Consider the following 18,612-nt stretch of genomic DNA (forward strand, 5'->3'; position numbering starts at 1 on the left):
TACAGATGTCGGGCGCTATACTTAGCGTTACACTTGGGGTGAAAACATCGATATTCAGGAGGGTAAGGTTGCCCGATTTGGCGAGGCAGCATTCTAACGTAACAGGTAAATCAGTGTTTGGGTATTGAAAAAGATGAATTTAATCTCTGATTAATTTCTTAGTTAATGATAGCCTTTAGAAACTGCAATGTCATGAAAGAATAAAAACTAACAAATATAAAATAAACCTTGCCATCAAGTTTTGCAACTATTGGTCAATGATTTTAGTGCATATAATATCTCAAAATAAATTTTTTTATATGACTAAGGAGCCTTTTTTTTCTGTGAAAGGTTGCAGGTTGATAGGATTTTAAAAAATTCTGGTTTTCAAAATAATTAGCAAAACAATACAAATTAATTTATAAAATATAAGGTTGGAATTATAAATTATTAACAATATAGCAAATCTTTACTACTTATAAAAGAGAATGTCTCTGTCTTTCTGCGTGTGTTTGTTGGCGTTTAACAGCATAGAGCGCATTAGAGCAACGAAATTGGGTATAAAATTTGGAGAATAGAAATTTGCACTTCAGAGTTTAAAAAAATTAATTGATTAAAAATGACACGCTTTTCTGATATTTTCAAAAAATATTGCAGCACAAAAATATTTTTTATAAAATCTAAAAATACAAAATAATAATAATAGTAACAATCTTCTTTAAGATGACATTTTAACTGCAGCAGAGTGTTTTCTTTAATTTTAATATATTTTTAAATATAATTTTCAAAACTTTTAACTTTATAAAAGTTTATTATTACAGCAATAAAAAACTTTTCATTGCTGTAATGAATTTCAAACTGTTTTTAGTGCTATAACAAATATATTTCATCCTGTTTTTTCCCCCATTATTAATACACAAGGTATGAGCAATGATTTTATTGGTACAATAAAACCATTTTCATATTGTATAGGTTTCTTTTTAAAGTATGACTCAAATAAAATTCTTATATTTTTGTTACTTTCTGTGACAATTACAGATAAGGTTTATTTCAAAATTTGAAAGTGAATAAGATTTTTTATAGTTTGAATATTTTTAAATATAACTTTTTTTTCTAGAATATAATTAGTAGTATAAAAAAAAAGACATGTTTTCGTCCTTTAAATTTGTAGATTTTCATTTTTATTGCACCACACCATTTTTTTTATAATAATAAACGAAAATTCCCTGAGATACAACAAAAATTATGAAATATATCCGGTATAAAACAATAATTTCGATGATAAAGCAAAATGCCTATAAAAATTTAAATATTAATAATTTTGCTGGAGAGAGAAGGCCTATTAAGACTGAGTTACAGACAAAAGATTTCATTAATATATTTCGCACGTAATATTGCTTTAAAATGGTCGTTAATCTTGCATCCAGCTTTTATTCTTTCCACATAATATGGTTAAGGCCCTTGGGATATTATATATGGAATAAAATTTTTTGATAATTTGGATAAACATTGTAGATTGGAAACTGGATGTCCCAGAAGTCAATTAACGATGAATTTATCTAGTAAATTATCAATAAATTCAGTAAAATAAAATTATAATCCTAAACTGGTAAAGGAACTACTAATTTTGCTAAGAGACGGTTTTGGATAACATCCATCAAGAAACAGGATATAAATATCAAGTTATTGCATCCTTTCATTTCAGTTCATGATTTTGCCAAAGCTAGTCGATTAAGAAGAAATTAGAAATAAATGCTCGTTTGTTTAAAATGAATTTGAACTCGAGGCATCCATGAATGAAAGGAACCCATTCATTGGAGGGGAGGAAAAAAAAAAGTTAAGATCACGTTGGAATGTAATTGCCGCATCACGCTGCACTGTGATGATAGAAGAAATGAAGTTAGATATTCGTCCAAGCAATATTTAAGAGGGAAAAAACAGTTAACATCTCTTTTCAAAATTTGTTTTTATCATAAACCATCTTCTGGATCTATCATCTAATGGATTCGTTGGACAAATATAAAACGTAAATCAAAAGGAAATCAAATACAGATAAAAAAAGAAAGAATAGTACGTACTTTCCAAATATAAATATTTTTAGATTTTCCCAACAATTTAAGACCACTTTAATTTACTTAAATTAGGTCATGCGAATTATACATTACGGTAGCTCAAACTATAAATCTAATAATCTGACAGATAACAATTTAAATAAAAATACATAAATAATTTAAGATTCTTGAGTTAAAACAGCGAAATGCTTTCAATTTTAATTTTTTTTTTTTTTCATTAGTCAGGAAAAAGTAGGAAAAATTATCGTTTGCTTGAAAAACATCTGAGCAGAAAGAATTTAATCACGCAACTTAATCTGAAATATCTGTTAATTATTCTGTTGCTGAAATATTTATATTTATGCGCATGAATACATCCCATAATACATTGCTTTCACAAAACATAATGATTAAAAACAGTTCAACAAACTCTTTGATTTGCTTTTTTTCCCCCCCAACTATTCTAAAAGCCTACCAATTTTATTTCATTTCGAATGTCAAGATCAAAAGATTGTTCAGATAGTGTAATCTTTTTCCTCTTAAAAAAATGAGTTCAATACGAAGAAACAAAGAATTGAATTACAGAGAGAAATACATCACAAATTTCTATTCAGACATGGAAATAAAAACAAGAAATTTTAACACGGATTTACAAACATAATTTAATAAACTGAAGTCACCATTGAATAAAATATTCAATGGTTAGCTCTGAATATAATAAAAATAATACGCTACCAGCAGGTTTGAAATACTCCTTGAATTGAATATGATACAGTAATAGTCATTTCTTGCATTTCGATACCAATCATGAGATCAGTGGATTAATTTATCAAATTATCATTTAATCTTTTTAAAATTCTAAATATCACCGATTATACCATCCCGCAAGAATATGTACAAACAGCAGAGATTTTTATAGCATACTGATGGATAAATTATAAACATAGTATACTATGAATAATTTTTTTGAAAAAATGAATAAAAATGATTAGAACAATGAGTTCTTAATCTTAATGCTTTAAGAAGTGAAACATGCTTCCATATTAGCATGAATTTCCAATTACGAAAATGAATATTAAGCATGGAATTTAATATTTTTAAAAAATTCACTAACTTGCCCAACAACGATTTCACCATAACAGAAAATTAAATTACAGATGGCCACACCTATAAAATTAAAAACGATGACAGACAACATTTACAACACGTTATTTGATGATATTTCAGTATCCATTCATAAATAAATAAATGCCGTTGTATATATAAAAATATAATGGTGGCATTTTATAGAAGGAAATAACAAGTTTTCTAGTAGAGAATTAGGCGTCAATTACAACAAAAAACATTTTTGCTTCGTATTTTTTCACCTAAATATTAACTTCAGCATTTACTAATAACAATTAAAAAAAAATGTATACATTGGCGTTCAAGCAGGCAGACTGTAGATCTACAATTATCAAATTTAGCACCGTTATATTTTGAAAGAAATGTTTCGGAGTGGTTTTTTAAAAATAATTTATTTAAAAATTGAGCGAAATTTTGATGTTTTTTCAACATTAACTGCCGAAACTCTTACAGCTTGAAAACGATTTTTACATCATCTTAAAAGTTGAAAAGTATTTTTTTAATGATATCAACTTAGATGCAATACATTTTTTGTCTATTTTCAATTAATTAAAAAAATTAAATATATTTTATAACAATGAGACTTTCATCATTATAATGAGAAAAAAAAGTAGCAATAATATTTTGTTTTCTATTATTATCACTACAAATGTTTCATCACTGAATTTTCTTCTATTGTTGTTGACGATGATAAACGGGTTTACTTTTCCTATGATGAGTAAGTTTTTATTTAAAATATGCTTTCAATAATTTTTTTTTGTACTTAGAATTAAAGTTTAAATTTAAAATTAAAAAAAGTTGAAAAAAAATATTTTTTAAAAGTTCATCCATTTTTAACATTCTTGCTCTGTCTTGTAATAACAATGAATGCATAAGGGCAATATCGCTCTTTTTAGTTGAAAATTGCTTTCTAATTTAAGTACAATGAATTTTTTGATGAATCAGAGACATTCTCAATGGATAATCTTCTGTGATATTATGCAAATTATGGAACATATTATACATAAATTTAAAATGCAAAATGAATGTACTTCCTTTCATTTTTAATGATTATGTCTGGTTTGAGCAAGAAAGTTATACTAGAAGTAGTAAAGACATTTCCCTTTCAATTAATAAAATTTAATTATTTCCATTCAAATCTTAGGTCAGAGGACAGAAAATTATGGAGATCCATAACACAATAAATTTCACGTTATAAATAGAACATGCCCATCAAAATTCAGTTTAAAAACACTTTGTTGAAAAAGTCATTAAGATCAAGTAATATAATAATATATTTGAAATTTTTCATAACTAATAATGCCAACAAACTAGCTGGTCACCCAAGACGGCTAGTGCTAGAATATAATTAAAGCACTCAATTGATATACAGAATAGTTAAAAACCAAACAGAAAAGGGTTGCAAAAATCCTAAGCAAACAATGATCAAACTTTTTTTTATAACTAATTATAATATGAGTAGAAATCTACATCCGTAATTTGATTTTTATTACAAATTTTTCTAAATTTTTTTAATACTCAGATAGCAAGCAAATACAGATTTGAAATCCGGAAAATGATTAATAGTAGTGTAGTTCTGAAGTACAAAAAGATGAATCATCAGTATTTGTCCCAAGTTCAAAATGCAAATCCAGAAAAGGAACACTCCCCCTCCTCCCCGGAATTCTGAAAGACATCTCAGACGAAGGTTATGCAAAAATCACTAAAAAAGAAACCGCCTGAAGTTGGGAAAAAGTTTCTCGAGACAAGTTAAACGCTCTTGTCGGAACACAAACTGTGAAAAGGCAAAGCTGAAAAATAGAGCAGAAACATTAAAACGTCCAACCATGCGATGCAATGAGTGAATTGTAAAACAATTTATTGCAACCTGGAAATAGCAACGAGAGAATAGAATAAATATTGAAATGAAATATCACAAAAGTATTCATTTGAATTTTAAAAATGAATATTTGAGATAGCAGGTATATTTATATGAAACATTTCAACTATTCTTGTCAACAAAATCTACATGATGATCTATAGCAAATAAATCTAACACAAGTACCTATATTTGCAAGTTAAAAATGGGAATATTTGTTGAAAAACCTTATTTTGATTCCTATCACAAAAATGCAATGAAGGCAGCCAATACAGATATCATGAAGAATCGCTTGAATACAAATATCTTGTATTTCCTCGAAAAAGTTAAGTTGAATCCGAATAGAATTATTTAAAATTGCATATATAACAAGATTATCCAATTACCATATTGGGAGAACATTACCTTATTATATTTAGATAATCTGAAGGAAAATTACATTATTATGTTTAGTTAATACAGATAACAGAAACCACATAACATTTAAAAGGACGAATTCTGAATCTAATTAAAGTAGATGGGAAAAGGATTCAAGATGTGATGGTATAATTAAAAGAGAGATTTGTATATGTGTGTGTGGGGAATCATATTTTTGAAAATGAACTTTTTTAAAAAATGCTTCTGCAAATTCATCTTCTACTAAAATAGTGATATAAAAATGCACATCATTACTTTAATATTTCAAATTATTCACTAAATCAGATATATTATAACTTTGATTTATATTTTACAAAGTAAAAATTGTCTGAATAGATTAATAATTTAAATTTAACAACAAAAAAAAAAAAAAAAAAAGAAAGAATATTCTGCAATTCTAAATTCTAGACACTATTTGTTGAAATGTCGAAAGTTAATGAAATATTTGGATTATTTAAGTTAGGATATCATATATTTTTTTTTATTATGAAGCATTTACGAAACGCAGATTACAAAATGGGAATGATTCCTAAAAATATCGCATATTTCATTCCAATTCAAACTTTAAAGCTCTATTCCATACTAACCGCCTTTGGCGACCAACCGGTTCGCCAATCATAAGGCTCGTTAAATTTTTAATAATTAAATATTTTATGTAATTCCTACTTGAATAGCTACTTCATCAAAATATTTTAAAACTTCAAATTTTGATAGTCATATAATTTACTCATAATATTATAAAGGCCTTCAATCATAGCGCAATATGTATCTCTCTAATTTTCTGTTAGCTCCCGCAGAATTTATGCTTTAAATTAAAATTAAAATGATTAATATGCAATTAATATAATAAAATTTTTTACTGAAACAAAGTATTTTTTATATATAATATGATTACTGAAAACAGAGTCACTGAGCATTTAAACCTTATGGGCACTAAAGAATATCTTTCTTAATTATGTAATATCTCATGAATTTGTCAATAAAATTTTCTCAGATTCATCATGAGCAGATAATTAACAATGTTTAATTTTAAATGCATCTAACACTAAGAAAATAAACAGAATTGTTTAAAATAATCGGTCGAAAACAAGTTAAAAAATATTTAAAAAACGATGTACTTAAAACTAAAAGCATATGCAAAAAATATATAACTAACAAATACAATTTAATTACAAAAGCATGCAACTAACCTAAAAATAATTTAAATCAAGTCCGCATCCGTTGAAAATAGTTGTCAACAATCAGAGCACAATGCGCATGCGTGAATTTTCAATGCCAGTTATGGTAATGCAAATGCGTGAATTTTTCTAAGCCATTTGGTGTAGACACACACACACACACACACACACACACACACACACACACACACACACACACACACGAAATCCGAAATGCTCATTTTCTAAATCATAGAAACTAATTGTTGTAGAAATATGTATAAAATATCTATTTCAATTCATCACAAAATCGTAGTCTACAAACTGAAATGAATTTTGAATATTTTGTCAAGAGCACACAGAATTAAATTAATGCTTTTTATACAAAATTCAATACCAAAATATTATTATGATTAATAATTTTTTATAACACTTCTATTTAACTTATGTTTGCAAGGAAAAAAAATGAATTTTTGTAATCGATTTTTTAGTTATTTTTTGATGCATTAGCAGTTAAAATTTGTTTCCTTGTGTGTTTTCGATTCAATGTTTTAACATTTTCAGAATTTAATTATTAATTTAATTAAAATTTGACAAGGTGTCAGTAGCACCAGGTAGTATCAAGTTTGAAAAAACAATAGTTAAGATAAAAGTAGAAAATCAATAAACAAGCAATTTAATTCACTAATAAAAGAACTTTTTAATTAAGATGAATTTTTTTAAAGGTTTCAATAGGAATAATGTATTGGATAATAGAATATTAGTAGGATTGAAAACATTGAATAATGTTATGCTAAAATTTTATTAAGGACGCATCACAATGCAAATAATATATTTAAATAAGTATTCAAACAAACAGTAGTTGTTGGAATTGTATAGAAATGCTAAATTAATTAATTTGAAAATAAAACATACTCAATATCCAGACGGCCAAACGATTAATTACTTAAGCTGTAATGAAATAATTAAATGGCAATTTTAATAATCTTAAATCTTTTTTTCTATTTAATGCATATGAATAACTTACTAGAAACTTGTTTAACTCGTGATCTTATTTATATTAAATATTCAATATTTATTCACAAGTAAGATATATGGATTAAAAATATTTTTCATTCACATATTAGATATTCTAAATGTGAATGGTATCAATTCTTGTTAGGTGCTGCTTTTAGATATGAAATCTGTTGCGCATCTTTTATTTGTTGTCTGCTCTATTACGTCACAGCACAATAGAAGATAGCAATTATATAAGTGAATTTATTTTTGTCCTTTTGTTTTTCTATTATTTGATTTGGTGTTTTTCACTGTGGAATATGTATCATTTTCAGGTAATGCAGAATCAATTAAAATATATGTCATGAAAAATAATCTATTTATAATATAGAACAAATCAACAATTTATCAGATATATTAAATTGACGTCACTCTTCGATTATATATGTAATGATATTTGTTAATATAACTTAAATCTTAATTTCCTAATCTTTATCTCAATTTAGCCCATATTCATTTCATTCTAAAATGCTTTCTTATTTCCTGATCCAATTCCCACTTTTAATGGTCTCGGGATTTTCTCACTCTCTGAGTGAAAGGATAAAAATCCCCAATGCAATACAGCAGTCTTTTAGACACCTAAATTCCCTTTCTTAAGACTGCACGTGTCAAAGAAATCCCTATCAAAATCTCACAGTAAAATCACTGAAGGGAAAAATTTTGCTCTCTTTTGCACTTGTATCGTGATGCAAACGGACGTAAGTTTTATAACCGCTTCTTGTACATAAAGTGAAATAAAACGAAGTTTAAAATTTAAGTCTCTTCAATTCGGCCACGCAGCTGCTAAAACATGCTTACATGTTATATATATATAGCGAGGATTTTGTACTGTAAAGTCTTTTAAAAAAAATTTCATTTCTTGATAACTCGAATGATACCATTCGATGTTATTTTGAACAAATCAGCCTTACCAATGGAAAGAAATGCGACACAGCTTCGTTGCGTAGAATATGTAACGAAAGAAAATAAAAAAAGCAAGTTTGCGGTGTTTTAATAGTTTAGATTGGAGATTTCCTGTTTTCGAGATTGATGCTGGAACCGAAACTTAAACTAAAGAATTGACTGGGCAGCACTTTAAGACGAAGTTAACCTATATCACATCACCAGAGTAAGTCGAAAAACATTGCAATTCAGAAGTTCAAATGTTTTAAAAATTTTGTTTTAATTCCTTTGGGTAGAAATTTTTTTTACGAACGAGGTTAAAGCGAAATTATATACATGTTTGTGTGTGTGCATACATATAATGATCTCTTAATCTAATTTAAATTCTAATTAATTTCTTAATTTTTTGCTTAATTTAGTCCATATTAACTTCATTCTAAAATGTTCTCTTATTTCCTGATCCAATTCCCATTTTTTATTTAATTCTACTCGCGCTGTATAAAACTGCCAACTTCAACATTTTTTTACGCTCTGAGAGCGAAGTGATAAAAATCCCCAATGCTTACAACATTCTTTCAAAAGATACTCAAGATTCTCTTTCCTAAGTCCACATGTGTTAAAAAGAAATCCCTATCAAAATCTCATAGTAAAATATCAGATGGGAAAAATTTTGGTATCTTTTGCTCAGGTGTCGCAATGTAGACGGACGCATCTTTTATGATCGTTTGTTTCTGTACAAATTATGCCTCCCAGAATAAAATAAAGCGAAGTTAAAAAATTTCAAAAGTTTCTCGCATTCGGTCATACAATTGCTACAATATGTTTACTGTTTACATACATTATATATATATATATATATATATATACAGTGCGAGTCAAAAAAAAGTAAACACTAATTTTTCATGTGTGAAACAATATATAGCAAATATATTATTGACTTGTAACATAAATTAATATTGCATAGTTAAATAATTAATATTAAAATATTTAAATCGTTATAAATATTAAACAAATTGTAATTACAAGAAGAAATAAGCCGCTTAATTAAAAAATACACCCATTTTTGAGCGTCAAAAAAAAGTAAACACTGACAAGTCTTTCACTATAACGTTATCAATTTTGTAAGTGCCACCACTTTTTTTTCACAGAATCTTAAACAAAAGTGAATTCTTGATGTACATTTCGCTCTTCTGTTAATTTCTGAAATTTTCTGGAACATTTTTAGAAAACTGGATATGGGGAAACAAACATCACTAGAAACGAGAAAAAGAATAATAAATTTGAAGAAAAACGGAAAATTACGTGAAATAGGACAAATTGTCCAAAGGAATCATTGCACGGTCAAAAAAATCATTGACAAATATACGAAGTATAAGCAGATTAAGGATTTTGAAAGAACAGGAAGACCAAGAAGACTTACTGATGCAGAAGTTAGAACTGTAGTACGAGAGATAAAACAAAATCCAGCTGAAAGTGCTGTAAAGATAGCGCAAAATGTATCTCAGACATCAGGAAAATCAGTAAGCGCAAGTACTATAAGAAGAACTCTTAATGATCATGGGTTACATGGTAGGATACCGCGTAAAAAGCCATTCATATCGAAAACAAATCAAAATAAGCGCCTGAATTTTGCTAGGAAGTACGAAAAAAATGATTTAAATTTTTGGAATAATATTTTATTTAGTGATGAAAAAAAATTTGAAATTTTGGCCCCTAAAAAGCAGTCGAAAATATGGCGATCGAAGAACGAAGAATTTGATGATAAATGTACAGTTAAAACAATTAAACATGGGGGTGGCTCTATTATGGTCTGGGGATGTATGGCGGCAGCAGGGGTCGGAAATTTGGTATTTATCGAATCTACGATGGATAAAATAGGCTACTTAAATATTTTAAAAGAAAATGTTGGCCCCAGTGTTGAGAAATTAGGACTGTCACGAACTTGGATCTTCCAGCATGACAACGATCCAAAACACACATCTAAAATTGTAAAAGAATGGTTACTATATCGGACACCCAAGACTTTAGACCATCCTCCGCAGTCTCCAGACCTCAACCCCATTGAACATTTATGGGCCTATTTAGATAAAAAAGTACGCCAAAGAACGGTTTCAAATAAAGAAGAATTGAAAAAAACTATCTTGGAAGAATGGCAGAAAATCCCGATCGAACTGACGAAAAAATTGGTAGCATCTATGCCTAGAAGGTTAAAAGCTGTAATAAAATCTAAAGGAAAGCAAACAAAGTATTAATTGCTAATTTTTTTCATTCTATTTTGCTATCAGAGTTATCTGTTTACTTTTTTTTTTGACTCAGAAAGTTGGCTAGACATTTGTTTAAATTGAGCTATTTCTTTTTGTATTTTGTTTTAGCTTAACATTTATAAGCTGTTAAATTCTAATTAAATGAACACTTAATTTTAAGTATTTGTTTTACATTATAAGTCAATAATGCATTTGAAATAAAGCATTTTATACATGAAAAGTTGGTGTTTACTTTCTTTTGACTTTCACTGTATATATATATATATATATATATATATATATATATATATATATATATATATATTGCTACATTCCCGATAATTTGTAGGGTATAAAATTTATTTTGAATTCACTGCGTCTAAAGAATCAAGAAAAGACTAAAAATATTGCTTCTGCTGTTCAGACTTCGTAACGCAGATAAATGAAATGCATAAGAAATAAAAACACAAAAAAAGCACACAATTCTTTACAAAACAAGCATAAAATATGGAAAGTAAATCTGACAAACTTGTTGCAACATTGGCGAGAGTACCTTCCATTCATAAAAACACCATTCCAGAGCAGGAAACAGCAACCCTGCAACGGCTTCCCTCATCTCCCTACCTAAGCAGGTGGACGGCGGGTTACAATAGCCTCACCCCAAAAAAGAACGCGTAGAGCACGAACAGATATTTCAACGGCCAGACGCGAATACAAAAATGCACAGGTAACACGGCTTCCCTCCTTTTGTTGCGGATCGCTCAAAACCTTTTATACTGACTTCCGTATAAAGCGATATCGCAGGTAATTTCAGCAATTTTTGATCCGGGATGGTTACATAGTGGTAATAAAGCATATATTCACAACAAATAAATGAAGGTGATTAAGCTATAATAAATATTTAAAACTTTGATATTAAGGAACATTTGTTTTATTTTTGTACAGCAATATAGGCAAAAATTAACCATAAATATTGAAGAAACACTGAACTATAAGGAAGATACAATTAAATTACAACTAGTAAATTTATCTTACATCGTTTTCGTTCATATGATGAGGGAAATTTCATAAATTAAATATAAATAAATGTATCAAAAATGATTTTTCCTCAATTTAAAACAGGAAGTAACTGGAATTTATGCAAGAAACTATTGAAATTTTCGTTATTATGTCTCGGATATTTTAAATTTTTTCAATTCGTTATTCTTTTTCTATTAAAAAAAAGCAAGGCTTTTGGAAAACTGGAAACCAAAGGTAGATTCCTTTACATCTAAGTTACTATCTGGCAACATCAATCGTTCATGTTAGAATCAGTCTATATTAGGATTTAATCAATTTTCAGCCCCTAACTTCTAAGATATTATTTATTGAAAAACCTTAAATATTAAAGTTATTCACTTTAATGAGGTGTAATTTGACTAATTTGGATTTATTTTTCTATCTTCAATATTAAGAAAGTTATGACGAAATGAATATTTCACCCCTCCCTCCCCACCACTTCCACCCTCTTTGAGCTAGATGAGCTAGATCGGAACACATCCGATATTTCCATTTCTAATAACATATTCCAAACCAATTAAATTTACTTTAGTTATTCTGTTCACGAGACAACATGGACAAAGCTTTAAACAAAACATGGACAAAGCTTTTGGGGTTCAAATGAACAGAAAAAAGAACTGAAAAATTTCCCTGAAGTCTTACCATGAGAACCCTTTCTAAAGGTAGTATTTTTATAAGAATCTACAAAAATATTTTTCCATCTTCCAAAACTAAAGAGATTATTAATAGTTATTTAGTAAATTTTATTACAGTGTTTTAAAACAAGATGTTTAGCTAGTTCTGCTCTTTAACACCAATTAATACAAAAAAGATATGAATAGGAATTCTCTTTGAATACGAAAAGTATCATTTAAGTAATAACTGTTTTAAAGAGAATTTTAGAAAAAAAATAAATTATTCTTCACATTTGCTTATAATGATAGAGAAATAATTACATAAGGAACATTATAAAACAATTTAAAACAGGCCGCCTTTGACAATCAACTACTCGTCCAGTATATTAGTAGTATTAATTTAATCATGCCAACTAACTTTGATGAACTACATCTTATCACAACAAAAGAAAGTACCATTTTAAACTATATTTGCACAATGAATAGAAAATGAATGATTAGATGTGCTTATAAAATGGCGAAATTGGTTTGCTTGCTAAAGATGGTGTTTTGTTTTATACCAAATTATTTTACATCTCTCAAAACTGGAGGGTAATAGGGAGGAAGGGAAGGCAAGACTATCAATGATGTATGTAGGAATCGTGAGTTTCTAGATGAAATACAAACTGGCGAAATCGGTGCGGCGACTATGACAGAGAAGTCTCGACATTTTCTTTTCCTTTTTCTTTTGGCGGGGGGAGGGGGGAGAGAGGAATAGTGGCATTTTTTTTTTTTTTTAAATAAAAGGAACAGCTATGTTTACGACATTTTTCTAGAAAATGGAGTGCATGATGGCGCAACTAGGGATCATGCGCTTTCACATGAAATAAAAATTCCCGAAATCAGTATAGCGGTTGTGGTTTTTGGACTCGTGTCTAGGTTTTTTTTTTTTTTTTTTTTTTTTTTCCCTCCCCATAGAAAAATGTACGGTAATGATTTATTTAGCAAGTCTGAAAAATGATTTATTTAATGAAGTAGTGTTTTTGAAATATTTTTTCAAAATGTAGGGCTGTGGGAACAAGTGAAAATTGAAATGAAATCTAATGGCTATGTACTTTTATGCGAAATAAAAATTGATGGAATTAGATCATTAGTTAGGGAATCTTTCTTTGATTCAACTAATTATTTTAAATGTAAAGATTTTCAATCAAATACAAAAAATACAATTCAGACAAAATGCAATTGGAATACAATGAACCTTTAACTTTTTTTAGCAATTAAATACATGCTATGGTTACGGATTTTTTTTTTTTTTTTTTTTTTTATAAATGGTGGTAACAGAACTAATCTGGATAAAGGAAAAACTGGAGTTTACGCCTTTTATTTTTAAAAATTAGCGTCAATTAAAAAAATAAATCTACCTTATCTTAAATTAATCTAAATCTTAACTTGGAACATCAAGTAAAATCGAAATCAATATATAATACTACTGTTCACAATTATTAGACTTTACGCAAAAGTTTTTCTTAGTCAGATTTTAATTAAAAGAAAGTACCAAGATTAAATTGGAACCTAAGGGGGAAATATTTGAAAAAGCATACGAAGGCCAAGGGTTTTAAAAAATAGTTCCTTCTATCTTTGACAATAAGAAATTGATATAGAGGGAAAAATAAGTCGAGCAAAACGATAAGTGTGTCAAGGAAAAGTTCGCACGTAATCTAACAATTAAGTTTTTAATTTAAGTTGATAACCAAAATTAAAAATGGAACTGTTAAGAGCAGCAAAAAGCAATTGAGATAGAGAAATAGTCCTAATATTAATGGTGTAATTTATACAGTTTAAAATTCAGATATGAAGAATATCAGAATTTGGAAAATAAGATTTATGGAAAGATTTAAAAAAATTCGAACGATCTGTGAGCACGTTTCGTCCAAAAGATAAAACATTTATTTGCCAGAAGAGATGGATTTCTGACTAGTCAGTTGCTTAGAACCGCAGGACTAACAAAAGGCAGGTCTTAAAAAAAAAAAAAAATATATATATATATATATATATAATTATATAATTTGTATTAGTCTAGCTGTCAAATAATAAATTTGTAAAAAAATGACAAATATTTGGACTAGTATGTGAATAAATATCGTCTGATTAAAATATATTTACTTTTTATAATATATCGGAATATTTATTATTCATTATCTAATTAAGCTATATTCCATTTAACAGGTGCTGTAAAATAACTTTTTTACTGTTATATTTGCTTGAAATTTATAATTTCTTTATAATCTTTCATAATAATTAACACTTTGGACTTGGAAAAGAAATTCGATGCATAATTATTCATCTAATACAAAGCCTTGTTTAACTTGCCACAATAAATAAATATGTATATTTATTTTGTTGAATTTCCCCCAAAAATTAATTTACATTTTCTGACCACAAAGTAGGTATTTTTAACAATCAAAATTCTAAAAAATAAATAAATAAAAACGTCAATGAAAGCAGCGTCTTGAATGATGAATGAGAGGCACCATCCGAGTGCAAAGGAAATATGCTTGCATTTGTAAATAAAGATATCATTAACTAATATTATAATTAATTTTTCGATAATTTTATAATTTTAGTCTTTTTTCTCCATGGCATACATTAAAAATGAATAAAAGCACATTTTCAAAAAGTTAATAAAATAAAAAATGAAACGGAATATATCATTTGTAGCAAAATAAAAATGTTTTGAAACGTAGAAATTGACCAGTTTCTGGAAGAAGGGACACAAAATATGTGTTGCCAAAGGACAAAAAACCCCCACAAATCCGTCCCTGTTTATCAGATGCCTTTAATCAACTAAGACCCTAATCAGAATCGTTTTCCATTCATTTTATTCACGTAATAATTGATTAAAAAACCTACTGCCTTACGGAGAAAAAGATGAAATTTAATACTAGTTTCGTCTTTCCTAACTAAACCTAAATGACAACCTCAACATTTATCCCTACTGAAAGACATTTTTTGCATAAACCATATAAAAAATGAAATCGCAGTTAGGCGATTCACTGGCATAACTACTTAGGGGAAAAATCCACTCTCTGGGAACGTGATAAAGAGAGAGACTGCGTGTTCACAAAGGGATGAAGCTAAAATGAATATAAAGTATGAGAAAATGGTCGACATTTAGAGCTAAGAACGTCAGAATTGCAAGACGATTATAGCGACGGCAACGGAGAAGCTTAGAATAATTCGCTTCGTTGATCGCATTATGTTTCCAACAAAAGCTCTTCACAATAACTCAACAAGTCTGCTAAATGAAATGACATATAGCCTTAGAGATTAGTAGCTTCCTGACAAAACCTTTTGCTTACTTAAAAAAACATAAAGAACGAAGAGCCCACAATGTAGCCATGAACAATATTAGAATCGTCTACGTATACCACAATCTTTTAAAAGGTGTGATATTGTTAAGATATAATAGTGTAAAGATATGCAGTTTTTCCCGACTATTTTTTTACTTTCTCGTTGGCGTTGTATAGAAAAAGTATTGTAATGGACAAAAAAAAAAAAAAAATATGCACAAAAGATTTTGACGAATTTCCATGATCTAGACCTCGCTGAGTTCGAAAAACACATTATTGGAAAATGTCTGTCTGTCTGTGACAAAGATAATTCAAAAATGCTTTGAGCTAAACGGTTGAAACTTGGTTTACCGTCTTTACACCACATTTGCAGATTTCTATCAAATTTTGAATAAAATTTGTTCAGAGGAAGTTCGTTTGCTGGAATACAAGTTAACACGATAATTACAATTGAAGAGAGCTAGATAGATAAAATTCGGTACACAAATTTAATAACTATAGCATAGACACCTGCCAAATTGCGAGCCAAATCTAACATAGGACTGATTGTCTGTCGGTCTGTACTTCCAGAAAAATGTAAATGCGATAATACAAATTCGACTTAAATATATATTACATTTGGTATTGGATTTTGTGGCTATAAGTGCAGTTTTCTGTCGAATTTTTGTTTCAAATGGTTGAAAAAACATTTGGATTTTTGGATACTATTAACGCATGCCAGGGATTAATCGCCAAATAACTCGCCAAGAATGACACAATAGTTTCAGTAAAAATGCTAAATTTAAGCCAAAAATTAATATTTCGAAACTATTGTACGCCACTGCCATGTAAGGCGTTTTCTGGTATGACAAGTTTATTAGAGAGCATGCGAGAAAGTCTGGGGGAGATCACCCCCCCCCCGGTTTTAAGTAGATTTTTTGCCTTTTAAAGATTTATAAAAATGTAAATTGTTTCGTGTATAGATTGTCCTTTGTGTTTCGCCAAGCTATTAAAAAAAAGAATTTAGAAGATATTAAAATTATTTATATCATTTGTATATAAAAAATGATAACGTACATGGAACAGAAATCGCTCTCGTCACATAATGTCGAATGACAGCACTCAACAGTAAACAAATCACTATAAGAATGTTTCAGATTACTTTATTGAAAGTTTTCGCAGCTACACTTAAGTCAATGCTTCACTCATTAACGAGTTTACAAAACAAAAAGAAGTGCTCTGGGCAGGATTCAAAAACTCTAATAAACCAGAGGAAGCAAAATGTAAAAAAGTAATTAAGTATTAGGCGTCAAAGTTTCATCGAACGCGAAAATAGGCTTAACTATTGATAGACAGGTAATTAATATGGCTTACCTATGTGTCCAAAACTGTTATCTCACGAAAATGGTTTTTGCATTATCTTAAAACTCCAATAACTACATTTTTGATAATATGAATTTCATCTCTATTAAAAATAAATAAAAGATTGTACAAAGTTTTTAAATGTCATTCACAATTTGTAAAAATTTATTTTTAATATTACTATAAACTTATCCAACAAAAACATTCAATCGCTTGTTTTGCAAATGTTAAAATCAAGATGGGGGGGGGGCTTTTTTTTGGACATTAAATCTGAAACAGGATTTTCACTTCTGTTTTTATTTATTTATTTATTTTATTCACATTTTTGAATTTGCACACGTTATAATTCGCTTTGTTCTTAGTTGAATCCACTTTTTTCGGTCTTATACTTACCTGTACAAAATATCGGATTTATATTATTTCGTATTAACGTATTCAATATTTATTAATCATAATATAAATTATACGATTCTGAATAACATTAATTACAATATAAAATAATTTCTGCAGGTAAATTCTGAACACAAATTTGGATTTAAAGAAAAATTCTCAGAAAAATTTACATTTTATATGAAGTTTATGTATTTGCATTCTTAGTTATATTTCAAATAGAAACAAATGATTATTTTTTAATATTTGTGGCTGCTAAAGCTTACAATGGTAATAAAATAAATCAGGTTTTCATATAATTTTAAAAGTAACAATAGTACATAATTGTTTTTAATATCAGGTGCCTACAATCACGTTAATAACTTTTATAAAGATAGCATTCAGTTATTACACAAACACGTGCGAAAAAAATTGATTCATAATTTTATGACTCTCATTAATTCAACTAAGGTTTTAAGTTGGTGAAAAGTATACTTAATTTGTAACTTAACAAATGCGTGAAAAAAAATAATAAGTGCTTTATTTGTATTTTAACAAATGAATGAAAAAAAAAAAAAACTTCCAGAAGTGGTCTTCTATTATGTATAATTGCCGTCAAGGTCTAAGAGCTTAAATGTCAAAACAAACACTTAATATTGTTCCATTTGAATTTCAACCTACGAGTATCTTATGAATACAGTTCCTACCTAACCGGACGAAACAGTCTATTCTTTTAGTAACTTGTACGGCGGCATTAAGACAATTACTCCTTCAAATACATTTTTCCTGTAATGGTGACCCCCATTTCATAGACCACTGAGCAACAGTGGGTGTGTTGCGTCATGGGTATTATAATTCTTATTTGACCACCATTCTTGTCACAGCAGTTCACTGTGTGGACAATGCCAAGGCCGTCGGGAAGAAGATAAAGACAGCAACTTATTTATAAGAATCGCTTCCTAATGGTTCTTTCAGCGAAGTCGAATCTGTTAATGAAGGACACGCCATGAGTATGCATGATTAGTAGCAGTTTCTTAAAAGTAATGAGATCATTTAAGTTGCATCCAGTGACGTCGAGAAGAAACTCGGTTGAGAATATGCAGTCAATTTAAGTTAAGAAAGATACTGGAGA

At 28.5% G+C, this 18,612-nt stretch overlaps 2 protein-coding genes across 3 annotated transcripts in view; one reads left to right on the top strand and one right to left on the bottom strand.

Annotated features, from left to right (window-relative positions):
* Window positions 1–18,612, bottom strand: part of LOC129981846 (ras association domain-containing protein 8-like) — a 77,216-nt gene that overhangs the window by 47,400 nt on the left and 11,204 nt on the right. The gene's annotated exons all lie outside the window — the stretch shown is intronic.
* The window catches only part of LOC129981845 (dentin sialophosphoprotein-like), a 74,924-nt gene that overhangs the window by 8,193 nt on the left and 48,119 nt on the right, over window positions 1–18,612 (top strand). The window lies entirely within an intron of this gene.

The sequence above is a fragment of the Argiope bruennichi genome, chromosome 8, assembly GCF_947563725.1.
Source record: "Argiope bruennichi chromosome 8, qqArgBrue1.1, whole genome shotgun sequence".
In the NCBI taxonomy this organism is placed as follows: domain Eukaryota; kingdom Metazoa; phylum Arthropoda; class Arachnida; order Araneae; family Araneidae; genus Argiope; species Argiope bruennichi.